The following is a 24,814-nucleotide window of genomic DNA, read 5'->3' as shown; positions in this document are numbered from 1 at the left end:
TGTATTTCAATAACGAACTATGCGATCGGACTGGAAAAACTACTATGAACGCTCAAAATATTAATAAATCTTCACCATTGATGATGAAACTCGTATTTATACCTTTATCCAGTTCTTCACAAACAATTTCTAAAAAAAGCCAAAAACACAGCATTCACATGGGAAGTGCTGGAAAACACTATACAGGAAAGGATACTCACGGGATGATGTATGAAGAGCAGAAGTGTTACTTGAGAGGGGAGGAGCTAGCCAATGGCGGGGGAGAAAACAAACTGCTGGGAATGAGAAAGCCATTAAAATACATGTCAATACCGTGCTGATAGGTATGGTACTGACCAGAGTTGAATATATACTCATCCTCTGAGAAGAAGTAGAAGTCCTATTCTAATATATGTCAATACCTTTATAACGAGCGGTCAGCTTGGCGAATATGAACATAACGGGTGTGACAGATATTCTTACATTTTGACGGTTAGGAGCTAGGCTATATCTATAAGATGATTCGTCCCGTTAGATACATATGTACTTTGGTGGAAAACTACCTCTCAGAGAGGACTCTCTGGTACGGGACGGATGAGGGCCCCAAAGAGTACATTGTCACAACCGGGGTACCACAGGGATTGGTACTTGGTCCCCTGTTGTGGAATATTATGTATAATGAGGTGCTTGCTCTTCCCGTCCCAGAGGGGACTACGATTATCGGCTTTGCTGATGACCTAGTTGTGGTTGTTGCAGCAAAACACCCAGAAGATGTGGAGGTTTACGCAACGGAAACAGTGAGAGCGGTAAAGTCCTGGCTAGAAAAGGTCGGGCTGACCTTGGCGGACGCGAAAACGGAAGCGGTCTTGATAACGAAACGCAGGAAAAATAACACTGTGAAAATGGAGGTCGGTGAACATACGGTCGTATCAAAGCCGGATATCAAATACCTGGGGGTAATAATTGACACCAAATTGAGTTTTAGGGAGCACCTAGAGTATGCATGCCAAAAGGCAGCCAGTGCCACCACGGCACTTGCAAAAATGTTGCCAAATATTGGCGGGCCGAAACATTGCCGGAGGTTGGTGCTAGCCGGAGTGGTGGGCTCCATCCTGCTCTACTCGTCGCCTGTGTGGGCAGAGGCGCTTGCAAACTCTCAGAGACGGAAGCAGGTGAACTCGGTTTACCGGCGGATGGCTTTGAGGGTTTGCAGTGCTTTTAGAACCACATCAGATGAGGCAGTATTGGTGGTGGCAGGCATGATCCCGGTTGACATTCTGGCCAAAGAAATGAGTGTCCTGTACAATGCAAGACATATGGAGGGGCATGCACAGCGTAGAAATGCGGCAAGGTCAGAGTCGCTTGATCTCTGGCAACGCAGATGGGTCGAGTCTGCGAAAGGTCGGTGGACGCACAGGCTCATTCCCAACATAAGGGTGTGGCTTGAGCGAAAACATGGGGAAACCAACTACCACATTACCCAGTTCCTCACGGGACACGGTGGTTGCTACAGGCGGTATCTGCACCGCTTTGGGTTGGATGATTTTCCGAACTGTCCCAGATGCGATGGCATACCGGAGGATCCAGAGCATGTGATGTTTCACTGCCCACGATTCGCGATGGAGAGAAGGAGCTTAAACCAGGTGCTGGGCAGGAGCGAGACCCCGGAGAGCTTGGTTACTGAGATGCTTGAGTTCGAGGAGAATTGGTTTGCGGTTGGCTCCGCAATCATCCAAATGCAGGAGGAGTTGCAGAAGGAACAAAAAAGGAGGAAAGCTGCAAATAGGAGAAGGATGAGTGCCTAAGAGCGAACCTACCCCGCGAAGTAATACCTCAATGGTGGTCCCGCGGGGCTGGGGCTGGAGAGACCGAAGGTGGTTTCTAGTGGGTGTGAATCCCACACGCGCCCGCTGTTGTTCCGCCGTTCGGGCGGCGGACGTGTCTTTCTAAGATTTTCCACCTTCGTGTACGCACAAAAAAAAAAAAGATACATATGTACTGACTATAATAACCTGTGCCTAGAGGCAAATACAATCTTTAGTAACTGGTTTGAGGCCTATACAGATGTAGCTCTAACACTGAAGTTCTCGAAAGGCGATAGTGGGAAATACTCGGTAAACGTTCGATGCACAATAATAGAGGACAGTAGACTGGAGCTGGAACACATTTTTAGAAATCCCAATCGACAAGCAGCCCTCCAACTAGATGCCAGTGGAAACTATATATATATATGCATTCCTCCGACGTTTAGGTAATTCTAATTCTACGAGGAAAATACCAGTCACGTAAGAAAGCTTCTTCAGATGGATTGGTGGCTCTGTATTAGTGGTGCGGATCGGATATATCGAATTGAGATTAAAAATTGCTTTGTTCTAAAATCTAAAAAAAAATCGATTAGTTTTTCACGAGTATAGTGCCCGGCATAGGGCCTTGGATTGTCATGGTGGTGAATTAATATTGAGAAAGGTCACAGAAAGATCATTAAGCAACATACACGTACAAATCTTTCATGAGAACTTTTCTCGCTGATCACTAATATTCGGCTTCAAGAGGAACCCTTCCCCTTTCTCATTGCAGGTCACAAAGTGCCCCATTCTGAGAAGAATGAAGTGTCAAAAACCTTTCGATCTTTCGTAGACCCCGGTGGCTAAACAATTTCGACAACAGTCATACTTGTCTTCGAACAACGTGCGCAACTATCATTTTCCGCCGCTTCTCGTCCTTGGACGATTTTTTTATGTCATCTGCACACGCGAGAATATTTTAATCGCCCCCCCACCCCTTACTGCACCTGCAGCGTCCGAACGTTTCACACCCTCAAGGACGGGAAACTTGCATTTCCTGAAGCAGAATTGTCTACTGGCCGGGAAAGGAGTTACTCGTAGTTATCTGCTATTTCTGTTAACACCTTCAATAGTCTTCGAATTCTTCATGATCGTAAATTTACGTCTCTTGTTCAAAATCTATGTTTTCAACTTCCACTAATTTTCCACTATTCATTCAAAAACTGGTCGATTTCGATTTGCTAATTTTAAAATATTGAAATTGTGAAAACAAAATTTATACTTGCTTCTGGGTAAGTCATTTCCTAATTTTGAATTCCATACAAGAAAAAAAGTAACACCTATGGCTACGATGCTGCGAAGCACAGCAGTACTAATTGTTTGTGTTAATTAATTGATAATGCGTGAAATCGTGAATTATGTAAAGTAAATATTTCTTGAATTTAATTTTTCTTCGAAATGTTCACTGTCAGCAGAACAGGAAAAAGGTAATTTCTCTACTGAATTCGCAAAATTGGTTTGGAATTTTAAAATATATGTTTTTGTTTGATCAAATCCTCGAAACCTGATTGTTAATTGCAGATAATATATAAATTAGGGAGTTTTATCAAAATTATATTTTATTGGAACTGGAATTCTGTTGTTATGTTTTAAATCGTTATTAATAGATAAACCATAAGCGACACTGTTTTTTATAGAGATGAGTACGAACAAAAAAAAAACAGAAAAGACGTAATCGTTCAGGTTGAAAATAGAAATTGATATAATTAACAGTTCATTGTTAACCTATATCTATATCTTTTCTTTAAACGGTTTTTTAATTATGTCTCAACTGGTGTGACTGGGCTTCAAGAGTCGATTATGGATGCGCTCGAGCTGTTAGTGGTGTTGGTCCATTATATTTGCATTTAATCAAGGATAACCGAACCTTCAGAAAATGCTTTTCAATTGTTAAAAGCGCTTTTACGATTTTCGAAAGGCAAAGCCGACCTGTATAGAATCTAACTTACCACTTAGTCGCAAGATACAGGAAAACTTATTCAGTTCAATGGTCTCAAAAATTTAGATTTTTGGTATCCACTTCCAAGAGAATTAAGAAAGGGATTCCAAAGGACAGATGATAGATAATGTCCTGATTCAAATAAGCCGGCAATTAAAAATCATCTAGGAAATATTATCATATTATAAAGACCCAGTTTTTAATGAGGCTTGATGAATTGACCTACGAAAAAGCATGACTCTTTTCTCTCCTACAGGAAAATAGTTTTGAAAACCACTCTGATATCCTTATCTGATAATTAATGGAAGCAGTGGATGTTTAAAAAAAAAAAACAATTTAGTTCAGCCAATATGTATTTGTTCAAAATTTTAGGACATGATTTTCTTGTTCTGGGATAACAGACATTTCAATAATCCAAATTATGGATTTTAAAGTGAAGAAATAATCCATTAAAGCAATCTAAAAGATTAACAAGCTGTAAACCGAAAGCTTAGGGTTCAGTGAATTTCAGCCTACTCTAACTTTGTTGACAATAGTAAGAGTTCCGCCAAACTTGCCAGTATGATTCTCTATATTGTCGCTTACTTTATTTGGGCAGATACCGATATTTTGAGGTCTAGATGTCATATAGGAGGTGTCAGTATGTTTTTCCTATGTTTTTCAGTTGAGTAGTTTTCGAAAATGGACCATTCCCCCACTTTACAACTCGTGCCAAATCTATGAGATTAGGAAATTGCTAATGGGAACCTGCACGAGCGCAACATAGAAAGATGTCATTCACTGCAAACGTGTGTAAACAGTTCCGAAGTTTTCACCCACTTTTTTACCACTGGATATCACCGTTCCTGAGAAAAATGCGTGTGCCGGACAAACAGACAGGCATTTGGGCAGAAAGACTGTCTGCTCGTAAGGAGCCAAGCAGCCTACAGCGGCCTACGGGAGGGGACCGTCCTAATTAGGACATGTGTGCAGGTGTCGAAATCCTAGGGCATGTCGTCAAGACTTTTTCGCATCGTTGGCGGGTGATCGTGCTTTCGCAATAATTCATTGGCATTAATAACCGACCTAAAATCGAGTATACGGTCGCTGGGGAGTCTCGAATTCTCCCTTTCCTCCCCTAGCAGCTCCACAGGACTTGCAGCAAATTTTTCGCGATTGGCGCCAAGTAGAGCGGATACCATAACTTGTGATCAAGAACGATCGTCTTGGGCCTTTAAAGCGGATCTCAGTATCCTAAGCCATTTTCTATGCGTGCTATTATACTGCGGATGCTACATGGTTGTCTGGTGGCGTCGAAAGCCAAAGAGTTTGTCCAATTCTAAGACAAGCGAGGATTCGAACTGTATTTCCTCCACCGAAGCGTGGAATCCACTCTCGACAGACGGCTGCGGCACAAAATTACCGATGATTATGAGGTAATATCTGAAACCGTGCCAATTCTATCGAGATGGCTTGTATAGAAGCGCTTGGTGGACGAAGGGAACGCGCCTATCTCTATCCTCACATGTTTTGTACTATTGCACTTCTGGCCCAAGAATTAATGTCTTACTTCGTGGATGGCCTGAAATATTGCGAGGTACGCTACTAATAACTCACGATCGTAGGTGCGGCAGTTCCGTTGAGCAGGGTCAGCTCCTTTTGATGAACGGCAGCACTACGGGCATGTCTGCGGTATCGACGAATACTTCTTGCTGAGGGAATGCCGGAATTGTTGTTTCCGCCAGCTTTTGCTTGGTGGTCCCAAACCCCTGAACGGCAGCTGCAATCAGCCAGGAATCTTTGGTCTTTGACCCAGACCAGTAAACGTTAAGGATCGACTGAAGGTGTGCAGTCTTGGGCGAGAAACGGCGATACAGCCTTAACATACCCAAGGCCTTCTTAAATCCTTAATTGTTTTCGGAAGCGGGAACCTTGAAATTGCTTGCATTTTGACTGGGTCCATTTAGGGATTGTCTAGTGGCAGGGGGAAATCATAACCACAGGTGTGCAATTCCTCAACTTTGGGTATAAAAGCAGGCTCAAGGAGGCGTTGCAAAATGTACTCGAGGTGTTCTAAATACTCGGACTCAGAGGAAGACGCAACTAGAGCATCATCCAAATAAATGAAACAAAAGTGGAGTTTCGTAGTAAAGGAAAAGTTGCACCGCATTTCACAGCCCAAATTCAACCTAGCAAACTTGAAGAGTCCCAAAGGTGAGCCTATCGCCATTTAAGGGATGACTTCGGGAGCTGCAAGAATCTGACTAAGTCTAAGGTCAAGAAAATACGGCAGTCTGCAGTTCACAGTGGCTGGCTATTCATCGAAGTCCTCGAATCATGGCTGTCTGCCTACAGCGATATGTGCGGATCGACGAGCAATTCGCTGCCGAGGGTCTTAAAATTGAATACCGCAAATTTATGATAGAGATGCAGGAAGAATGGGATGGGAGAAGTTTGCTTTTCGGAAGTTCTTCGCCCGAATTCCTGGCAGGTCCAATTTTTTTGGCGCAGAGGTACAGGGACTAGCATATTTCGTTGCCTTCTTCCGCGACTCTATGATAGCAGCTTGCATCAGTAATTGTCGAGGGTTCCGACGACCGACTACCCGATCGCCCTCTTCGGTATGTGGATCTAACCGTGATCTAGTCCTGCTTCTCAACCGTACAGCACCAACCATCTTTGCCAATTTGGAAACGATGGCTGTTATTTCTGCCATAGTCCGCTGCAGCTAAGCCACCAAGTAAGTGAATTTTGTCAGCAGTGTATGCCAGCACCTGTATGCTCTCCGGAAATCTCTGCAGTCACAAAGACTGTAACAGCTGGGTGGCGACTTTTTCACTACCCAACTGCTTCATTTTTCGCAGCAATTGGCTTGGTACACGGGCACCAACCGTTAGCTCTGTAACCATAACCGACTCTTCCCAGAAAGTCAACTTGAGATTTATTCAGGCTAGTTAACAAAGTGTTCAAGCCACAGTTGAAATCCAAAATACTAATTTCCAAAGTAACGGTTCCATCAATCTGGACTTATGGCGCACCAGTTTGGGCTTCTGCTCAGACATCCAGTATCAAAATTCTTCAAAAGCTGCAGCCTAGGGTACGGAGCGCAATGACTTCCGCACCGCGAAACATTAGAAACTTCAGTATTCACTATGACTCGAAGGTCTTATCTATAATATAAAAAGAAGATTTAAGAAGAAAAGGACTATATATATTCTGATAAATTTGCTACACATCCGAATAGTTTGGTCAAGAACCTCTAACGCAGAGGTCAAAACCATCGATTGAAGAAACGAATTTTTTTGCTTTCCTAAAAATCTAAAATGAATGGCTACTAACTCTTGACTCCCGATCTAAGAGGTAGATAGAATTGAGATTTGATTATTTTTTGCTATTTTTTATATTCAAAATAAAACGGCCGAAAAAAGGAAATAAGTCAGAAGCCGGAAACTGGATGCTTCAGAAATGAAAGGTTTTATTGATTGTTTATGTAAAAATATTTGGGTGCACGGTGATCCTATTATTCGTAAAAAGTAATTATTTTAGAGGGGAGAGGCAAGTTTCACCTACCATAACTAAGTTAATAATAGTTCGGATTCTCACCAAACCAATAGATGATATATATTGTATTAAAGCCTACATTACTGCAAAATTCTACGGATCCAGGATTAACTTAATGTAACAATGTATAATATTAATATGTGTGGCAGAGGAACTGCAAACTGAGTGTAGTCTATAGAAGAACAGCTCTAAGGGTGCACTACGCCTTCTGAGCTGTGTCAGATGATGCGGCATTCGTCGTCTCGAGAATGGCTTCGGTTGACATCCTGAAAACAAATACGACATCAGGTCCATCTCGCCTTTATTGCAAACAAAGAATGCCGAAAGAAAAGATATATAAATAGATGGCAATAGCGTCGGCAACCCTCGCTACTAAGGAGTGATTGGAGAAATGGCACGGTAAGATTAATTATAATCTTACCTAGTTTCTCACGGGATTGTTCAAACTGCAATGGGGAGTACTTATTGTTCCAATATCCAAGATTTTTGGAAGAGAGGAAGAACATAAAAGAAACTCTGCTGGTACCAGAAAATGTGGGGCGAAGAAAGGTTCACGGGTCATGCGAAGAGTCGAGGGTGGTTTTAGTCGGTAAAGATTATGCACCCTAACTTATCCAGGTCTGTGTCTTTCGAAGGAAAAAAAGATGGATAAACAGACCTACGATGAACCGATTTTAAAAAGGTTTTTTTTTTTGTTTTCAAAACCTTATTAACATTTTTGTTGAAAACAAAACCTGAAAAAGGCAGATACTAAGTTGGCGATGTGGCCATAGGTTCCTTAAAGAGAGCAACAACTTCACTCAAGATTGCTGGAATGGTATATTTGACTGAGTCTGCGAAAGATTTCCATTGTTAATCTAGTTCTTTCGTGGCTAATTACTTACTATCAACGAGAGTAGCTTATAAAGCATACTCGGTAACGACTAGGAGCAGGCTGGTTTTCGCACTTGATTATCCTGCGCGGACCACATCAACAGCCTGCGGATCACTTTGGACCAGTGCGTGGAGTTTAGATCTTTACTTCACTTGCCCTCCATCGATTTCAAGAAGCGTGAACAGAGAGTTTATTTGGATTGTTTTACGCAAAAGGGGAAATTCCGAAAAAATAATAGCTATTATCAGGGCAACACCGAGGTAAAATCTCAAAAGAATTTATGGTCCAAACAGAGTCCAACATTTCCTTGGTGAAATGACTCCGCATTTGTAAAGAGAGGCAAGTACAGTCGGATTGAAGATAAACACCAACAAAATCAAAGTTCTCAGTCTGAGGGTTCATCGCGCTCTTCCTATCTGCATTAACAGAAGAGCATCGAAGGTGTTGATCAATTTATACATCTTAGGTGCCTGGTATCTATTGACGATGACACCAAACTGAATGTCGCTTGGCTCAGTGACAACGGCATGCAATGGAATCCACTGTCTGAAGATTGCCGGCAAGTGGGTCACCCTAGAAACACATGGCGCAGAATAGTTGAGGAGGAGCGCAACTTTTTCAGGAAGTCCTACAGGGAACTGGAAACGCATTTCAACCGTAGGTGGTTGACGTGCTGTGCCCCATTATAAGGTGGATTAGAACCATATCAAGTATTTGAATCTCAAACACATACTATTTCTAAAATCAGGAAAAAAAATCTGGAACGCTTTTGTCGTCCACAAGAATTTTGCCTGCAACAGCATAGATTTCAAATCACCCGAAAAAAGAAAGAATCGTTGCGCTACGAATGAAAACTAAATTTTTCAATATTTAGTTAACCAACACATATTTTCAAGCGGAAGATAAATGCGACAGTAAGACACAAATTTTATAGTTGTTATTGATTACACTCGAACGACGTGAAAATAATACTCGGCGACTTCAACGCAAAGGTAAGCAAAAAGCGGTTAACTCTGAAACTATTGGAGACCATAGTCTAGACAATATAACTATAGAGAACAGAAGCAGGTCAAAAGCTTCATATCATTAATTGGTCTTCTCCACCGCAGTATTCATACCTTCATTAAGCAACGAACTGCATTTAGCATCCTTGGCGTGTGTTTATATCATAGGAGAAATTGCGACAGCGAGAACTCTCATCAGAGCAAGATATCGATGAGGTATTTAGATTATTATGATTATTTAATCGGAATAGCAGGTTAACCCCAGCTATCACTTTCGCTATTGAAAGGTCCCAGGGAGGACCAATCAGGAGCAATCTCTTCCCTCCACACACCTTTTTTTAGAGGAGTTCACTTTTACCGCAAAAACAAATACAAGCGAATTAAATTCAATAATGAAAAATGTTGGATCAGTTCTGGACCCCAATAATAACATCAAAAGTCAGGCCTGGCAAAACGTAACTGTCAATGCTGACTGCTATAGAACCTAACAAATTGCTCACAATTAAAGTCCGAGAGCTTAATAAGTGTCGATTGCAACAAGATGGTCCTACTTGCCATATAGCGTGAAAATTTGAGCTCATTGGAAAACCATTTTAATGGGCGCTTGATTTTACGATCATGCAATATCTCTCCTTTAGACAATTTTTTCGGGATATGTGGCGAAAGATGCCAGTATATCTAAATGATAAATGATACAAATCATCCGAGAGAGTGGATGATATACATTTCATCCGTACATGTACATGTGTACAAGGAAATAAAGCTCACAATGTATAAAGCATTGATCGGGTCCTCAGCAGGCATCGTTCTTTCGGTAGGCTTAACTTAACAAGCATTGTCGAAGCTGCGAAAAAGAAGGAAAAGCCGTAAAGTACTTCCTTTGCGATTCTCCAACTTTAGCTAATACCAGCCTATATATACTGGGTAAACCATTGTTGGTGCACCTGAGGGAGATTTCTAATTGCAGGATAGGGAAACCGCCTTCTCTCCTAAATGCTACGGGCAGACTCCGAAGATCTGAGTCTGCTGGATTACCACACCAGATATTGTATAACGAGTTTGTAGCGTCAAAACAGAGTACCGCAGCGCAAATTGGGCTCCTCGGAGCGGCCATTGATATCTGCCTACCTACCTTCCGTGAACCTTTCGGTCGCTTCTCATCGACTCCGATGCTCAGGTCAATCTTAGCTAGTGAGTTCTCGTCAGCGTGAATAACATGCTCTTAGAGACGTATTTCGGTCTCTTTCAAGTTTTTCACGATGGCTACAACTTCAGTTGTCGCCACTTCATCTAAATTGCGCTGATGTATGAAGCAATTTCATAACGTAGTTCACAGTTCGCTGATACCATTGATTCGAGTTACTTAAAACGCTCAGTTCAACAGGAAGTGCTCTATAATAAGAAGCTAGGGGACCATGATCTGCATAACGCACTGGAGGTTGCGTGTGACAGTCTCCATAACAAAAACAAAGAAGAACGGCGAGAGAACGCTTCCTTAATTAACACCGGCAAAGACACGAAGCGGTTTGCCTGGCAAACTTTCAAATTAAATCTTCGCGGTAAAGTAATTTAACCCAGGCACTACACCCCATAGATCCAAGAATACAATGTAGAATAACGTACCCCGAGCTCAAATCTCAGTCGGTTATGGATGTTTATATTTTTCCCCTGATGTAAACTTATCTATCATTAATGGCGAAACACCCGTTTTTACGCCGAGGTGCCTGGCGTCCTGGCCCACGCCATTGCTCCATCTCAAGCAGGGTCTTTTTTTTTCTACCATAGATGCCCTTACAGACTTTCGCAACCAGGCGGTCTTGTTATCTCTCATAGATTTCGTCGTTGTGTATGCTTCGGAATCGTCCATCCTCATGTAGGGGGCCAACAATTCTTCGGAGGATTCTTCTCTCGAACGCGGCCAAGAGTTCGCAATTTTCCTTTTTATGAACGCAAGTCTTCGAGGGATACATGAGGATTGGCAAAATCATTGTCTTGTACAGAGCAGCAGAGAGTTTTGACCCTATGGTGAGACGTTTCCAACAAAACAGGGGAACAGTTTTGTAAGCTGAAGTAGGCTTTGATGGCAGCCAAAACCGAGCGCGAATTTCATCGTCATAGCTGCTATCGGTTGTGATTTTTGACTCTAAATAGGAGAAATTATCAAGGTGTGACGATAATGAAACTATCTCTTTGTAAATGAAATGTTGATAAAGAGGGCAGTACAAAATACGAGACTGAGTCGATGTTCCATGTTCCACAAAGGGGGAGCTGTAGGCATATACCTTTATGATTAACAAAGAAACATCCCACCCCCAACATGTATACATAAACATATATACTGACTGGAAAGACAACAAGTTTGAAAAAATTAAGACTTGCTTTTTTTTACTTGCTAGTGATATGTGCATTTATATATTATATTATATTTATATTAACAAGTCCAGGACTTGTTAGCATTGATGAAGGGAACAAGTGGTTCCCGAAATATCGTTCTTTGCAACCCTAATGAATATCACTAGTGAATAGAAAAAAGCAAGTCTTAATTATTTTAAAATTACAGTTAGACTCTAAAATTGATCTGAAACATTAAATGTATAATGCGATACGGAATCCAATCTCAAAATATAACAACCAGTTTTGAAGCTCGACATCTCGGAGCGATCACTCAAAATAGACTGTTAAAAATATGAAGAATATTCACCCAAATATTGTGGTATATAAAAGGTAGCAATATGACTATAGCGGGGATGTTATCTCTTAGGTGAAAAATACACATAACCTTGGCGATATACTGAACTACCAAAAGCAGATGCAACAAGTCGGGAAACCGGAAGCTAGACGCTTCAGGTATGAAAGGTTTTGTGTATTTCTTTTATAAAAAGATTTGAGTGTGCATTTGTCCCATTAGCATGTAGCACGTAAAATATGCATATATTATGTGAAAATAGCCACTTTCAAGTGATATTGACATTTATAGTCTTGAATTTGCAGAGGAGCGACAGTTTTGACCTAGTATAACTTTGTTAGTAATAGTGCGATTTTCATCAAATTTGACAGGATCATGATCTATACCGTAGCCTACATTGTTGCAAAATTTTGTGATTGTGAGGGTGAACTCAAGGGGGGTTTTCCTGTCAATTACTAAAAATTATAGTAATGTACTATTATTAACTTTATTTGAACAGTTATCGGTATGGAGGGTATTTCGCAGCTTAGGCACCATATAGTGGCAGCCCCTTGATTTTTTCAGTTAAGTAGTTTCAGAGAATGGGTTCGTTAAAAAAATGACCACTTTCAACCACCCGCACTCCCCAGCTTTTCAGCAAAAGTCAAAACTAAAACCAGCTTCGAAAAGTACTAATCAAGACCTTTAATTTGATACCCCACATGATTATATTTGATGAAAAAAAATTTACACCCTTCTTTTGCATGTATGGGGACCCCCCCTTAAATTCGTCGTAAAGGGATGTAACTCACTATATGCGTGAGCGTTTACATTTCCCACCTTTCTACCAAATTTGGTGTCAATCACTATAACCGTCTCCGAGAAACATGCGTGTGACGGACAGGCAGACAAACAGACAGACGAACAGACAGACAGACAGACAGACAGACAGAGGAGTGGCCAGATCTCCCATCAGGCGCGACCCCAGCTGGCGGATAGGGGCATACCTATTGATGTGTAAATATGTGTTCATGCACTTTTCTTTTCTGACTGTGCATGGGCTAGTGTTTGCTCATCTCTGGTGCGCGGACCAAAATGGCTATGGGAAGGATACCCAGAACATAAAACCACCATGGAAGACGAGAGAAGGAGGAAACTTACGGTGCAGGGGCTCGGAACCCCAGTACCGGCGGCTTTTGGGAGTGAGCAAGCGGGCTCCCGGTCGTCGATATCCCTCGACCGCAGTGCCTTGGTGGTGGACAACTTGGCCACCTTGGCATATAATGCTACAAGTGATTTGGATCTGGAGAAGGAAGTATTCAAGCGAAGTACGACTTTACCGAGAACACCAATAACAAGACCAAACAAAGATGAACTAAAAGCAGCTTTTTGGACAACAAAAACCGTGACAACACCCACCGCACATGTTCAAGATGCTCGACAGCAGGAGGTGCTCCAGGAACAAGGAAGAGATCCATTCAAAAGAAGCTCATCAACTTTGAGATCTCCACCAATGCCAAAGACGATGAAGGATAAAGTACAGGCCAAAAGTGAAGGACCATGTAAAAGGAGTAACCCTGCCGGGACTTATAGGGAGCAGAGTCCCGATCCGGAGGAATTACCCTTCACCCAGCTTGGGGCAAAAATAGTTGAGCTGTCCGAGTTTATCAAGGACAAGCACAACGTGCACCAAGCCATAAAGAATATGGTGAGGGCTATTAGAGTTCTCTATAATAGATCACAGATGGAGGAAAAGAATAATAAGAACACGCCGAACCCCGCTGTGCCAACAGCATCACAAGCGACCCAAGTGACGCCTAACCGTACTACCATCGAATCCCAGCGAAATAAGCGAGTACGTGAAAAAGAGGGGGATCCTTTAAGTAATCAGCAGGCGCCTAAGAGAAAAAAAGGCGGACAGGACATCCGGAAAACCAACACCAACAGGTCAGAAGGAGGAAACCGTACAGCGAATCTAGGAAACTCGACCAACGTTGCGAAGCCTAAGACCAGCGAAAACGATGGATGGACTAAAGTTACCAACAAAAAAGCGGAACGAAAGGCAAAAGTGCGAACTCGTCCAGATGTAATTGTTATCTCCAGTAAGGGCAATCTGTCCTACGCGGAGATACTCAAAAAGGTCAAAGCGGATCCCGACCTAAAAGATCTGAGCGGAAATGTAAACCGAATCCGAAGAACCCAGAAAGGGGATCTCATGTTCGAGCTGAAAAGATCCAGCGTGGGCAAAACTGATGACTTTCGCACTCAAGTGAAAAACTCACTTGGGGAGAATGCCGCAGTGCGTGCCCAAAAACATGAGATCTACCTTCAATGTAAGGATCTCGATGAAGTAACATCGAAAGAAGAAATTTGTATTGCTCTGAAGGAGCAATTCAAGTTGAAAGAACTCACCGAGGAGTCTATTGTGGGCTTACGAAAAGCCTATGGTGGTACTCAAACAGCCACAATACGAGTACCAGCGGAGGCAGCACAGATGTTATTGGCTGCCGGAAGGGTTCGGATTGGATGGGTTGTCTGCCGTTTAAGGGAACAAATTTCACTGAAGAGGTGCTTTAAATGCCTCATGTTTGGACACTTCGCGAAGGCTTGCACCAGCAGCATTGATCGATCCGATCGATGCAGAAGGTGTGGGGAGAAAGGCCATATTGCCAGAGAGTGCAATAGGGACCCCAAGTGCCTACTGTGCGAAGTAAAAGAGGGACAGGATAACCGGCATATTGCCGGGAGTGGTAAATGTCCAGAATTTAGGAAGACGCTCACTGCAATGAGAAAATGAGGTTTATTCAAATAAACCTGAATCATTGCAGGGTCGCTCAGGATTTACTTGAGCAGGCCACGTTCGAATCTGAGATGGAAATCGCCATCATAAGCGAACCGTATAGACACCGCCACGGTGGCATATGGGTCAAAGATTCGACTGGTGGAGCGGCGATATGGGCCTGCGGTCGACATGCCATACAATGTACTGCAAGTCAGGCAGGCAGTGGCTTCGTGTGGGCGAAAATAAGTGGTGTATATGTATACAGCTGCTACGCCCCGCCAAGTTTGACACTGCCTGAATTCGAGCAAATGCTTGATAATCTTGTTCTCGACGCGAAGGGACGAAGTCCAAAGGTGATTGCTGGTGATTTCAATGCTTGGGCCCTAGAGTGGGGTAGTAGGGAATCAAATGCTAGGGGGCGCAGTTTATTAGAAGCTTTTGCGCAGATGGACATAGTTTTGGCTAACGAAGGTGCTGTAAACACCTTCCAGAAAGGGGGATCAGGCTCGGTTGTAGACCTGACCTTTGTCAGCCCTTCGCTGGCGCGTGGTATGTCCTGGTGCGTCAGCGAACGCTACACCCACAGCGATCACCAGGCAGTTTTCTTTGAGACATGTGTCGAACCTCAGGGCAAAGAGCTATCATGCCTCAAACGGAAAAAGATTTCAGGCTGGTCTGCAAAATCTTTGGATGAGCAGAGCTTCTTAGAGGTGTGGTTGGATCAACCTGATATAGCAGGCGCCTCTACGGAAAGAGCTGTCCATCTGGCTCAGTGCATCGCCAAAGCATGTGACGCGTCCATGCCTAGGAGGTGCGCATTCCCCCGTAGAAGACCAAACTACTGGTGGAATGATGAACTGACCGGCCTTCGATCAGCCTGCCACCGAGCCAGAAGAGCGGCTCAGAGGGCGGTAGGTAGAGTCGATCAAGGGCAGAAAGAGTGCGCCTACAAGGCAGCCCGCAAAACCCTCAAGCTCGCCATCCAGCGAAGCAAGAGGAAATGCTTTAGGGAGCTCTGCTCAGAAGCGGACGTAAATCCGTGGGGGAGAGCTTATGGAATCGTGATGGGACGATTTAGAGGCCGTTCGTCTCCGCAGATTACGTGCCCCGCCCTCTTGTTGAAAATCATCCAGGGGTTATTCCCCCAGCAAGAGGAGAACACCGACACATTCCAACCACCTCTGAATGTGACGGCAATCCCGCCAGTCACCAGAGACGAGCTCCTGGAGATCTGCGGCAGAATAGGAGACAATAAAGCACCGGGTCTGGACGGAGTACCGAATAAGGCCCTTAAGCTTGCCGTGAAATCCAGGCCGGACATGTTTGCTGAGTTGTTCGAAGCGTGCATGTCCGAGGGAATATTTCCAGCGATATGGAAGCGGCAGAAGTTGGTGCTTCTGCCTAAGCCTGGTAAACCACCAGGTGAACCATCCTCATACCGACCCATATGTCTTTTGGACACGGTGGGCAAAATGCTAGAGCGGGTAATCTATAATAGATTACTCCCAGTAGTTGAGAGCCAAGGCGGCCTTTCAGATCGGCAGTATGGATTCCGTAAAGCCAGATCAACCATTGATGCCATCAAATTGGTTACTGGCTTGGCCGAAGATGCAATCCACGGAAAGGGTAGTACCAGCAAATATTGCGTGGTAGTAACCCTGGATGTGAAAAATGCATTCAATTCGGCCAATTGGAATCTAATCCGGAAATCCCTAGCGAAGGTTGGTATTCCCGCCTACCTCGCCGCAATTGTCGATAGTTATTTAACTGAAAGGAGGCTCTGGTACGACACTGATGACGGACCGCAGGAGTACGTCGTTTCCGCGGGTGTCCCGCAGGGCTCCGTATTGGGCCCACTACTGTGGAACATCATGTACAACGATGTACTTAATCTTCCCCTTCCGGAGGAAGCCACAGTGGTGGGTTACGCTGATGACATTGCACTGGTTGTTGTCGCAAAGCATCTCGAAGATGCTGAGTTATACTCAAGCGAGGCAATCAGTGCTGTCAAATGCTGGTTGGAGAGCTCTGGTCTGACGCTTGCGGAGGAAAAAACGGAAGCGGTCCTCATCACGAAGCGCCGGAAGAGAAATTACGCCTGTGTTAGAGTCGGGAATCTTATCATCACTTCCAAGCCGGCCATCAAATACTTGGGGGTGATGATAGACAGGAAGCTCAGCTATAAGCAACACGTACAGTACGTTTGTGATAAATCATCCACTGCCAGTATGGCCCTGGCCAGGATGATGTCGAACGTGGGAGGGCCACGGCATACCTCTAGGTTGCTTATAGCCAGGGTGGTGACCTCAATCATGCTCTATGCGACCCCACTTTGGAGCGAGGCGTTGCGGATGTCAGTTAACACTAGCAAACTAAATGCAGTCTACAGGAGGACAGCTCTGAGGGTATGCTCTGCCTTCAGGACTGTCTCAGATGATGCAGCATTCGTCATCTCTGGAATGATGCCCATTGACATCTTGGCAGATGAGATGGCGAATATATACCATGCGAAGCCAATCTCTCCCTTATTGCAGACGAAGAAGGCTGAGAGGGAGAGATCCATAAATAGATGGCAAGAGCGGTGGAAACGCTCGGGAAAGGGTCGGTGGACTCACAGGCTCATTCCTGCCATCAAGGAGTGGTTGGAGAGACGACACGGTGAGGTTAATTATAATCTCACCCAGTTTCTCACGGGACATGGAGGATATCTCCAATACCTTCACAGGTTTAAATTGGAGACCTCACCCGACTGTCCAAATTGCGATGGAGTCCCAGAGGACCCAGAGCATGTATTCTTCCACTGTCCGAGATTTGTGGAAGAAAGGAGGAACCTAGAGGAGACTCTAGGAGAGGTGCTGGTACCAGAAAATCTAGTGCCGAAAATGCTAGCACATCAAGAGAATTGGGATGCGGTAAACTCCATGATCGCATCAATTCAAGATAAATTGCGAAAGGCAGAGGAAAGGAGAAAAACGCGGTCACGTGCACCGCGTATAGAAGAAATGGGATTAAGCTAGAGTGAGCTGACTCCGCCCCGTGATGTAATACCTTATGGTGGTTCCGCGGGGCAGGGAGGGAGTCGGGGGTGGTTTTAGTGGGTAAAAATCCCACACGCTGGTGTGTCCAGACCAGTGTCTTTTGAAGATTTCCACCTCCTCAAAAAAAAAAAAAAAAAAAAAAAAAAAAAAAAAAAAAGACAGACAGACAGACAGACAGACAGACAGTAAACCGATTTTAATAAGGTTTTGTGTTTACACAAAATCTTAAAAACGGAACGAAGGGTCTGATCATTTGGAACATTTTTCAAAATTAAGGCTTATTTATAACATTTAAATACCCAACTTTTTATTGAAAGAGTATTTTTTAAATTTATCGCAATTTTGTCTCAATTATTTTGTGGGAACAAAATGCTTTGAGGATCTCTCTTTCAGGGATCAGAAAAGGGCCGAGTTGTTCCAAAAATCCTGTGTAACAAAAAAAAGATCTGAGGAAAAATTTAGATTCACTTTAAACAGAGGAAAATTCAAAATTTTAATGTACAATATATATAAATATATACACAAACGGTTCTGTGTAGTAGTTTTATGGGAGTCTAAATGGTGGGAAAATTGCATAAAAATAGGGTAATCTTTTGCGAAATTTTAACTCTGATATCCTTGGTAATGTTGAGGATTTCGAGAAAAGAAACCAAATTTGTACTTAATATCACCTATCCTATGATATTTTAAGAACTTGAGGATATTGGAAGGTAAAAGTTTTCTGTTGTTTTTGGAAACACATCACAATCGACAGTGCAGAATTTGGTCTAAATTTCCTCATATTTATGACCCTACCATTTGAGCTAGTAATTTTTGATACTTCGCATGTTGCTGTGAAAAATTAGAAAATGTGTGCCTTTTCAAAAATGATTCTGTCAGAACGCATGGTGTTGATGCTACTTTAAGTAAGCAGATCCGTGCTATGCTAACGCAGAGATTGCTGTGTGCTGAAGTGGGTGTCGATCGCTATCTAAGAGCAGAAGCAACGAAAGGCTGCCCCCAAGGAAGTGAGTGCCGCCATTTCTATGGAATATGCTGATCGACTCACTATTATGCCAACCGCAAAATTTGCCAAAACAAGCTAAAGCTTATGTTGAAGACGTGGTTGTGCTTACTGTTGATCGGGACCTTGGAACGGTGTGTGGAAATACACAACGTGCTGTTGATCTGATAGGCAGTTGTTGCCACAGCCAAGGTCTTTCAGTTAATTCAAATAAAAGCACAATGGTATTATTCACAAAACGGAGAAATTTGTATGGACTTTACCTCCCAGAGATGAAGGGTACAACCTTTCAACTTTCCGAAGAAGTGAAATATCTGAGAGTCACTCTAGATAAAAAGCTTCTTTGGAACAAACATGTAGTGATCAAGTTGAAACGACCTCTAACAGCTTATGGGGTGTTCAGACAGACCTTGACCAGACCTTGACATAAGGACTATTGACTACCCTTACTGCAAAGAACTGTGTATCTGGGTATTATTGGCGCCATGAGCACCACATTCGATGCAGTTTTAAATCCTCATCATCATCAACGGCGCAACAACCGGTATCCGGTCTAGGCCTGCCTTAATAAGGAACTCCAGACATCCCGGTTTTGCGCCGAGGTCCACCAATTCGATATGCATAAAAGCTGTCTGGCGTCCTGACCTATGCCATCGCTCCATCTCAGACAGGGTCTGCCTCGTCTTCTTTTTCTACCATAGATATTACCCTTATAGACTGTCCGGGCTGGATCATCCTCATCCATACGCAGCCTTAAATGCATTACTCAATTTACAGCCTCTGGATATATTTACTCAAACAATTGCAAAGAAGCAGCTCGTAGACTAATTCGATTAGATCTATGGTGATACAACGGATGTGGGGGCACAGTGTATTGGAAGAGTTATTGGGAGTACTGAATCCAATCCTCACAATGCCTTCCGGTTCTCAGGTCCCCATGCATCTGTTTGGTTGAAGATATGAAGTAATCTTGAAACGGCGCGTGAACTGGGAAGTCCCAGAGGAATGCGTGCCGGGATATACGAAAACCTTCAACACAGATGGGCAAACAGAACAGGGCTCTGGAGCCGGAGTCTACCGCTCGAATAAAAAGGAGAAATCGGCTTTTCCTTTGGGGCAATATCCAACGGTTTTTCAACTGAAGTATATGCGAACCTAAAGGCGGAAAACTGGATGATTGACGAGCCGTTGATCGTGTCGCAAACCACAGTGATAGCCAGGCTGTATTGAGGGCGTTGGGTAGTCCTTCGATCACCTCAACGATCGTTGAGGAATGCAGAAACCGTTTGAACTCTATCTTAAGTGTCAATACGGCCGAACTACTCTGGGTACCTGGTTACTGTGGTGTAGAGGGAAATGAAATCTCGGATGCTTGGATGGGCTCAACCTCCCCCATTCCAGGACCTGGAACCAGCAATTGGAGTATCAGTAACATTGGCTAAGGCTGTCTTCAAAAACTGGGAACAAACGTCCCACAATGACAGGTAGCAGAGACTAAATGCTGTTAGATACACCAAACTTACCGCAAAGTTTATCCTGTGCAAAAGCAGGAAGACTTACAAGGGTCTTGTAGGCATTCTGACGGGCCATAATTCACTTATTGGACATATGTTCAGAATAGGAATGATACGTGTCCCTCCTGTAATGAGGAAGCGGAATCCAAGGAGCATTTCCTATGTGAATGCGCCGACTTTGGACGCATGAGACATCAGATCTTCGGTGCCCATATTTTCCAGTTTCAACGAGTAACATCACATTCACTAACGGAAATACTGCGGTAGATTAACGAATCTGGGATATTCCGTTACAAGGGGGTGTCGAGTACAATGGACCACCACAGCCTGAGTGCGCAGAAGCTATAGCTTCTCGACCACCACCACACACACATACGCACAAGATGGTAAATATCCTTTCTTCAAGGATTGCGTTCCGTTACGAATATTATTCAAGGAATCAAAGTAATTGAAATAATCCCAGTTAACGAATTTGTCAGTTTGACTATTCTCTATTAGGAATATCCCCGAACCTAAACTTAAGTGACGATTATTCATTTGCAATTAATCCAGAAGGTAGGATAACTCATTTGCAATGATAGAGGAAGCATGGCTTCGTTGGCTTTCTTATGTATCTACAGACCCCGACTATTAAGAGCTGGTTTTTGAGAATTGTGATCGCATTCAAGTAAATAACCCAGATCATTGTATTACCATTAGGATTACTGCATGCTCAAATCATGTTGAGGATTCTGATTTGTTCCCTCCAAACTGTCACTTCAAAAGCTGATCGTTCCTTGAAGTTGAGCCGCACTTACTTTCGGTAACCAAATACAAACGTCAGAGCCATGGTTTGCTAGGACTATGCGGAAAGGATGAACTTTGGCTGATGACCTTGAGTTTCTAACCACAATGTGCTTCCCATAAATTTTGAATTCGCTCCACTGTTCTTTCTATTTTGGAACCTTGCAACTGTTGCAAAGATCAAAAATTTGGACGTGACAATGATATGAAAGGTTGAAATGTTGTGTTATCAAGGTAAACGGAAATGAAATATTGCAATATTGTGCTTATCAAGGCAAGCAAATTATGACTATCGAACAACTTTATTACTGCAATAAAAAATATTTTGAATCCTGAATTCAATTGAAATTATTTAAATAAAGACGGGGTATGGTATCATTGCGCCAGCAATACCCAAACAGCAAACAACGTAGACAAAATGCAAATTCGAAGATGTGGTGTTAGATGACAAAGTTGTGACTTTTATTAATTTAAATTGATTTATTTCCTTTTTACGACCAAAATCACAGTTGGAGACTTTTCAAAGTAAAATTCAGCTCTAGGGAACTGCACTGGCATTCCGCGAGTAAGGTGCTAGCTTACCAGTGAAGTTGCCTATAAATAGACATAAATATGTGGATATGCATCTTCTCGGGAATGCAAACATTGCATGCACTTTGCAAAATGTTCGTAGTGTGTAAATCGCACACAATCCAACTATCCGATTGGGCTAATGAATGCATGAGAACGCTACGAATCTCTCACCAAACAATAACGTCTCAATACACCTGAATGCAAGCAAATAGCGCACATCCTACAGCCAGCATCCGCTAGCAGTCTCCGAGAAGACCTTAGCTTTAGAATGTGTGTTTCTTTGCTTATTCTCTCGGATAATTGTAGACATTGTCTTAACTAAATATAAGTCGAAATGGTACATACCGTGCGATCTTGAGATGTAATTTACTATGTTATTGTTGATATTTTAGTTTAGTGTCACCGAGAGGGAATTCAGATTAAAATCTCACTTCAGATACAGCAAAGTAAACCGGAAAAATAAAACAAAGTTAGAAGGAGTTAAGTACACTACTTAAATGCAGGAAAATAACGAACTCACTATTCACATTCACTTTTTACAAGAATCGTGCTTTGTTCATTCAAATGCAGAACAGGAAAAATGCGAAGATATTGATATCTTCACGACTTTTGCAAGATCAACCTTTTTTGAAAAGCGGCTAAACAAGATACAACGCTCCCGAACTCAAGTTACTGCGATCTTACAAGGAAGACTCCAAATGAAAATCAGGCAAACTTTCAAGTTCGGCACCTTTTGGCACGTACACACGTCTTTTGTTGGTAATGAAGGTGTTTTGCTGTTCACCTGTGAAGACACGACTCGAAACTGATTCAAAAATCTTGCGATTTGGACTTTTTCCCGGTCGAAGATGAAGACGTTCACTTTTCAGATGATTGCCGTTACCGCCGCCGCCACCAAGTCAGCCACTAGGCCCGCTAAGATGCTAAGCCGCGACGGTCTTAAGAAGTTAATTTTGGTTGTAGCAACTGTTCAATGTGTAGCCAATGTGCAGTTGGGTACCCCCCAACATGACTGGGTTTTGGCGCGTTTAACGGCTATTATTATAAAATTCTGAGTGTCATTAATTCAGATGTTGATACTTATCATAATGGCTCTAATGTGATCAACGGTTGACGCTAGGGTTTCGGATGATTTGTAGCGTAATTAAAATGCTAATCTGTTTCCTTTGTAAAGAACTGGATTATATGTAGTATGTTAGCGAACATTATGAATTCCCATAAACCAGGTCTATTTACTTACTATAAGCTAGCATTCCATTCTTCATCGAGTGACGCTATGCTTTTTGAAATATGCTTTCCGAGGACATTTGTTGTTGAGGGTGCAGGAATTTCAAGATCCGCCACATGTTAACTGGGAAAAAAAGGAACCAGTCTGAATTAAAAAAATAATTAGCAAGGAAATCTGCCGCAATGTTGAAAGAACAAAAGCTATTTAGCTGTAGAAATTTTTGTCATTTTAAATAATGTCTTTGAAGCAAGTCCAGTTCCAAAATTTGACGGGTTAAGTGTGCCTTCAAATCAATATATTTGGTCTCAGCAATTTTATTCATAAATTTATTAAAATTTTAACTAAAGCTGTGTTTCTGGCGATTAATTCGAATTGAAAGAATGAGAGGCTCTTTTTTTTAATCGACCGTGTTTTCATTTATTTTCGCATATGTAATATGTGGTATGGCAAAATATCCTTCCGGGATGACCGGAATCAACCACGAGGATTGAGCTAACCCAAAACCTTAAGAAAATGGAGAAATTACTTCCCTTTCAAGTCATTATCAAAAATTTCACGACTCCTTTTCGGTTTTTCGGTTTAGTATATCGTTCGGTTCGCATTTAGTATATCGTTTCCGCAAGGTCGCGCGAAATGCAATCCTTTTGTGTTTCAGTTTCTGATCCCATCCCACGCGCCGGTTAATGACACTTGAAGCTTTTCAGGTGACAATTCAAAAAAGCATTACTGAAGGTCAAGCACACCTTCACGATCAATTCCGCTGTTTCCTTTACGTTCAGCGCTCGTAGTTGATCCTGGTAATTTCACCATACCGCAATTTAAACAGTCATCGCAAATGGCATCCAAAGTTTGACCTACTCATTCCATAGCTTCACGCCTGACATTCGCTGAGACCAAAGTAGATTGCTCCTATTTCGGCTTCTAACTTCGTTTTGGTGTGTCGAAAAGGGGAACATCAGCTTTTCAGTTGTGTGCCCTTTTTCCATTAAACCTTGCAAAGTAGAGCTTTCCTTTCTCTTCCTTCGTTAGACTTCGTAGTAGTAGCTCGTATTTTTTTGTTCATTTTGAGACTTAGGTGTAGGCGATTGCTTTCCAAAATTCTCTCGTTATTATTTGTATTTTTGTGTAAGCTATGAGAGCCAACGTATCACCTGAATACGGGCTCCTTCTCTAATTAACTGTTCAAATCTCGAAGTCTGATTTTGATATCATATCTGGGACAGGCGTCGAGGGTTCATTCTACTGCCTCGTTCTACTGCCTCCTTCTCCGACTCTGTAGTCTCTTCTGTAGGGGCGTGATCGTTAATGAGGGTTATATTTCTAAACTTGCCTCGTCAGCGCAGAGTGCATTGTCATTCGCTTACATTTTCAAAACCGATAACAGCAGGTTTAATTTTTTGGCTGACTAAGAAACCACACTATAATATATGGCGTAGCGGCTCTTCTCCAGGAAACCGGTCCCCGTCCAACGCATCTCCTATAACGCTGTTACATCAATCCTATATTGGGACAAGGTATCGCCTAGCTGCTCAGCAGCTTCATCTCTTTACAGGGAGCGCACGTTCCATGAACAAATGTGCAAGTCATTATTCCGTTGTTGTTGTCGGGTTCGTCGTTGTGTAATCCGTCCAGTCCGAAGCTCCTGTTGTGGCTTCGTAATAAGTTGTTTTCCGTGTAGGGTTGTCAGCCCTACCCAACCCCCAACCTGGAGGAACAGTTGGTACAATTTGTCCCGTTTTTAGGCGCGGGAGACTCGCCTTCATCCCTCTCCGTCTGCAGCTTTTCATGAAGAAAGAGCTCCCAGCGGTCACCACGTGGAGTTCGAGATAGGGTTTGGTAGTAGAGCTGTTGGTGTTAGTTCAGCAGGCATTTTTCCAGGTTTTATGCTCCATCGTGGGTACCAATCCACGTTTCGCCCTGGGACCTATACTACCCTTTGACCACCTCCTATTGCTCTCGCATGCTAATGTGCCCACCAACAGGAATACTAATCTTGTTTCTATTCCTAAGGTTGGTAATCAAGCGAATTTCCAGCCATAGTAGCTTTT

The 24,814-nt window shown here is 42.9% G+C and overlaps 1 protein-coding gene across 5 annotated transcripts in view; it reads right to left on the bottom strand.

Moving 5' to 3' along the window:
• LOC119646882 overlaps nt 1–24,814 on the bottom strand; it is a 270,812-nt gene that overhangs the window by 138,324 nt on the left and 107,674 nt on the right. For 3 of the 5 annotated variants that reach the window (XM_038047510.1, XM_038047514.1, XM_038047513.1), the window contains exon 1: nt 21,884–22,331. The exons of 1 other annotated variant lie outside the window; for it this stretch is intronic. The gene's annotated coding sequence lies outside the window, so the exon portion shown is untranslated. Of the gene's footprint in view, nt 1–21,883; nt 22,332–24,814 lie in introns of those variants that run through there. One more of the 5 variants, XM_038047511.1, reaches the window with a different exon arrangement.

This window comes from Hermetia illucens, chromosome 1 (assembly GCF_905115235.1).
Source record: "Hermetia illucens chromosome 1, iHerIll2.2.curated.20191125, whole genome shotgun sequence".
Lineage (NCBI taxonomy): Eukaryota > Metazoa > Arthropoda > Insecta > Diptera > Stratiomyidae > Hermetia > Hermetia illucens.
The sequence above is the reverse complement of the archived record's forward strand: the minus strand, read 5'-3'. Positions and strand labels throughout refer to the sequence as shown.